Source organism: Lytechinus variegatus, chromosome 3 (assembly GCF_018143015.1).
Source record: "Lytechinus variegatus isolate NC3 chromosome 3, Lvar_3.0, whole genome shotgun sequence".
NCBI classification, from domain to species: Eukaryota; Metazoa; Echinodermata; class Echinoidea; order Temnopleuroida; family Toxopneustidae; genus Lytechinus; species Lytechinus variegatus.
This window is the reverse complement of record NC_054742.1, coordinates 10,459,831-10,465,629: the sequence shown is the minus strand read 5'-3', so window position 1 is coordinate 10,465,629 and position 5,799 is coordinate 10,459,831.

Here is a 5,799-nt window from a genome sequence, read left to right as displayed (position 1 = left end):
GTATGTACCAACGCATTTGACTATGTAGGCCTATTTACCACAAGAATACTATCATTGAATGACACAACATACACAATAAAAACTATGCTCCAAACAGACAATTCTATTGGTCATTCTATTATAATCTTTATTATAATTTCTATTCTCTCATAAAATAGATCTCTGTAATTATGATATACTGTTATGGATCTGGCCATTTTCACTCTTTTTCCAATCAAGGATCAATTGCCTAATATATAGTGGCGGGGAAACAAGAGTTCCACAGGCACAGTCAATGTAAAACTACTTCAAACAAGATGAAATATCATCAAGTATAGTGATTATAGACACATCAAATTTAACTTGATTGCTTATTTATACTCTATTCTGACACTGTTGAGTGTCTGGTTTCTATGCATTAAGGAGGAATAATTATTGTAAAAATGGTTTAACAGACCATGCAAAAGGTACTGCATAGCAATATCACTTCAGAGTATTTATAGATACATTATAATTGAGGGGAGAGCAAAATTATTTTACACAACATTAAATAATGATAGTAATAATCTATCCATACCAAATTTTTCCATTCCATTTACCAATCTGTGCTGAAATCACATTAAAAAATTACAGCATTTATCTCCAAGATTACAGCATTTATCTTTAAGATATTGTCAATGTCACTGAGCTGTTAAAATCTCAAACCTCTAGGTTTGTTTTTTGAATGCTCTGTAAAACCTATATTTTAAGATAATAGTGGCAACCTCCTTTAGAGAAACCCTTCTGCTCCCCTCCCCAATGAAAAAGGGATTGCTACCTTTGTAATAACACTAAAAAATCTTCAAAGCAATCTTCAAAATTTTAAGATACAGGGTTTGACTAGCCTAACAATGTATACAATTACAGGTTTGCTAAAAGATTACAATAACAATGTCAAAAGCATGACACCTCCTCTCATTCCTAACTTTTCACTTTAGAAACAGATTATATGTTTAATGTACAGCAATAATCTTATAAAATGTGTCTCTCGAGAACTTCAGTAAAAAATTGTTTACAGTATTTTCCAGGTAGATGTAAGCTTCCGAGGACAGTGTATGTTATTTAAGTACAGGCAAAAGAAAGAAAAAAGTATATCAATGCCAACTCATTTCAACTAAATTAAGTTAATAGCTATGAGGTACCAATCATACATATTACACAAGTGCTAACATGTAGTAAAAGTAAATAAAGTATTAAACTACTCACCATGCATGTTCAAAGCTTTACATAACTTTAATCCTAAAAGAGCCATGTTATTTTGACCTGTCTTAACCCTAAATAGACTGGGCTATTTCAACGCCTAAGACTGGGGGGGGGGGCTGATTCCCCCTCGCAATTGCGACGTAAAATTGGCACGCACGTTACACATTATGGCAATACAAAAACTATAACATCAAATTTTCCGAAGAATCTCATTGCTCATTAATTATGCTAATTTATGTGCAAAATAATAAGTTTGCTCTAATTAAAAAAATAATGCCCCTAAAATGTTAATATTTGTTTCACATACTCTAGATAGGCATCTGATTGAATTTTTAAAAAATTTCAGCATCACATTTATTTTCTTATGTATTCTATTGTTTTCTGAATTTCTTATGTATTTCGTTGTTTTTCAACTGGAAAACTGGAAATTTTTGGGACTTTATTTGACAATAAACAAGATGAAATTAATCTATTTCAAGCAGTAAAAGAAAAAAATTATTCATTTCATGAATTTTGGCTAAAAACACTATTTGCATTGGATTTGTACACAAATTCATGTTTTTTTTAGTAATTTTGGGTCTACATGCACTTACGAAATGTTGCGTTATTTCGGAACCGCGTACCCGAGGGTCACAATTTTGGTCTCAAAAGTTGCGTGAGATTTGAAAGTAAAAAGTCAGCAAGCGACAAGGTCAAAAAATTTAGAGCGGCGGATTTATCACGAAAAATGATGAGGGGGGAGCTGAATCAGCTCCCCAGTCTTCTTAGGGTAAAATCAGGGGGAGGGGGATCGCCCAAGCACCTCAAAAATTCCCACAGTGGTAGAGTGTGATGTAATCTACAAGGCTGTATCGTTCATTTTTCCGAAATATCTTTTTTTAAATATGAATTATGCTGAATTGGGCGTAAATTAAAAGAATTTGCTCCAATTAATTAATTATGCTGCAAAATTGCTAATTTTCTTTTCAAAAACTCTTCGTAGGATCCTGATCAAATAAACTTAAAAAAAAATTGGTATCACAATTTTCTTTTCTGATGTATTTTGTTTTTAAAATTTCTTATCTATTTATTTTTTCAAATTTTCGCTTTGTTTTTTTTAATAGAAATCATTGGTGACACTTTTACAGTCATAAATAACATGAAATCAATTGTATTTAGTCAGTAAAAGTAAAAATAATGATACATTTACCTCTTCTGGCTCCATACAGAATTTGCACATAAAATAACATTTTTGAGAAACTTTTGATCTGACATTTACTTTATATGTCATGTTGCAGAAATTTGGAGCCACACACCAAGGTGTTACCAATGCGTTACAGATTTATCACAAAAAATGTTGAGGGAGGACAGATCCCCCAGGCCTTTGAGGGATTGTCAAAGGTAATCATTAACATCATCAATTCAATACACCAAAAAGTTCAATCAAAACAACATTATAAACCTGATGCTAGATTAGGTACTACATATACATTTACAATAATAATTATTATTACAATTATAATATCATTTTGTTAAAACATATAAAGGGAAAATATATAACGGGAATATATCCCAACACTAAATACTTTATCATTTCCTAGCACTATATTGTATGATATCATATTAGATTAAGCTCAAAATATATAACATGAAACAAACAACTAGACTTTGGTATTGGGTGTTTCATCAACGATTGTACATGTAGTATGACAAATTGTTCTGACTTGGATTGGCTGAGAAGCAACAGTGATACTATGGTAACCATCAAATAAAACAAACTTTGTTTAATAAAACAGCTGATGGGTCCTTTTGTGAAACCATCCCCATGCTTAAAAAAAACAGAAAAAAACTCACACAAATGCTCCTATGATATATTATAAAAAATATCACATACCTCAAGGAGAAATGAACATGTACTAGTGCTGAAAAGGATAGTCAAAAAAGAAGAAGAGAATAGAAAGGAGAGAGGATTAAATGAGACAGTAGTACTGCATGATGAAAAGATAAAGAGTATAACAAATCTACTACACCACTTACTTTGATCATTCATTCAAGGTTTAAAAAGCATATCATAGTCAGTATTTAGTAATACTTATAGAGAAGCTTCAAACATTCACATAATATTTCATGCCACAAAAACAAATAAGTATATCTTTCAGGTAGTCATATCAAATGTTTTCAAAACAAGCCAAAATCCTGTAATAAAACCTCTACAAATAATCAAATACACAATGCTATTAAAAAATAAAGAAATGTAATTCTTATTATTTAATAACAATCAATATTTGCTAACCCAGGGCTATACTATCTTCAAGAATATGAGGCAGAAGCAATTACTGCTTAGATCTGGAGCTAACAAAATATATTAACAAATTATGATGGTAACTACCCTCTCCCCATAAAATAGGCCTTCCTTAATGAAAGTTTTTTTTGTACTAATAATTTTCTAAATATTTTTATTGCTTTTCTAATGTTTATTTTCATTATTAGTTCCTATAATATAGATTTTTTTATACTATTATCAACCCTTCTCTAAAGGATTTTTTTCCCCAAGAAATAATAATGTCCAACTTAAACTAAATACAATGAATTTCATTCTTACAAAACATAAATGTCTGTAATACTACACTCATCATGTGTAAATATATATAAAGTAACATCAAAGGAAAATCCTGTTCATACCTGGTGGGTGTTTCATAAAGCTGTTCGTAACTTAAGAGCGACTTTAAGAACAACTGGTGATCCTTTCTTGTGGTAAATGGTATATACATTGGCGATGGTTAAGCGCGTAAGAAAGGTTCACCAGTCGTTCTTAAAGTCGCTCTTATCTTACGAACAGCTTTATGAAACGGCCCCCAGGCAGATATAACTTTCTCTATGCACATACATGTATACCTCTTGCAAATGCTAATACATTGGCCATGCAATAAAAATACTAGAAATGAAACATAAAGATTATCAAATCATACAAAATGAAAACCTCTCATTTCAAACAACTGAATACTATTAAAATACTGTAACACTTAACACAAATCATTTGCAACAGTGCAGAATATATATACTACAGAGGTGAACAGGACAATCATTATCTGAGTTTGCAAAAGGTTATGGTACATGACAAAAAGTTTTTAATGGTAAACATTTTTGTTTAGTGAGTCAGTTATGATAACAACTTGATCATATATTGATACAAAGATGCAACATATTTTCCCCAAAATAATCATTCACTGGTCTGTCTGATTTCTAGAAATACTTTCCATAAATCCTAGGAAATATGAATACTACATTAATACTAAAGATATGCTCTTTATTCAGCCATGAATTTTTATTTTTCTAACAGGGCATTTATATTGTGACATTCATGAACAAAAATATAAATCCAAGCCCCATTTATGTAAAAGGAGATAGGTAAAAAAGATAAAAATCAATTCATGAAGTTTGCCTAAACTAAAAACTTCATCACAAATATAGTCATTTCCCAACAGTATACAAAAATACAGGGCCATCCAAGTACCACATATTAATCCTACTAGTACACGAATCAACTGACTTTAAGACTGATAATTTCACATATATTTCATATAACAATTCCTTTATCATGAAATAACATGAATTATTTGCAAAAGAAATAATCTTAAACTACCCTTTCTATTCTTAAAAGTAATATTAAAAAACAAATTTCACACCTTAAATCAAAGAATATACTTTACAAGCATAAATTCCTTTATATCATTAGCTAAATCTTCAGCAAAAACAAAACTTTCAAAATATACTTTTTTCCCCCTTTATAAAGATATTATAATTTCTATTAATTTGAGTTTTTAATAAATTTTTCTTCCCTTTCAAATATACATGTAAAGTAATATTACTGACACATGCAAAGATCCTTGTAATCTAAGGGTAATATTAACTATTTTTATTCCAATGCATGAAAACTTACACAAGCATATAAAATTAATTGTATAGTAATATTAATACCAAGTACTTCTACTTCTACTACTGCTGCTGCTGCTACTAATAGTAGTAGTAGTAGTAGTACTAGTACTAGAAGTACTACTAGTACTACTACTACTACTACTACTACTACTACTACTACTACTACTACTAGTACTACTACTACTAGTACTACTACTACTACTACTTCTACTACTACTAAACTGCTAATATTACCTTACATTCAGGAGAAAAACAGAAAAATACTTTAAAAAAAAAGGTTAAGTAGATTTACATCTCTAAATCAAGAGGCTTCCTTCCAATTTCATAAAAAATTCAAATAAATAAAATAAACTGAATCAAAGTAATTGCAAATATAAAAGCCTTAATGAAGCAAAATTCAGAGAAGCCAATGGATAAGTAAAATTTTAAACTGAATTGAAATATACAAATGAAGTGTTTATCACAGCTCCTTCACCAATAAAGAACAAATGACATTCATTACACCAAATCTAATAGGAATAATTATCTTTTGATATTATATTCCTTTCACATAAATGACCATTAACATGGGTGTATCCTATGTCATAAAAGGAATCTAGGATAAAATGTTGTGAAAATGCCAAAGCCACATTTCTCTGAGATCATCAATGCCAGTTGGAAATA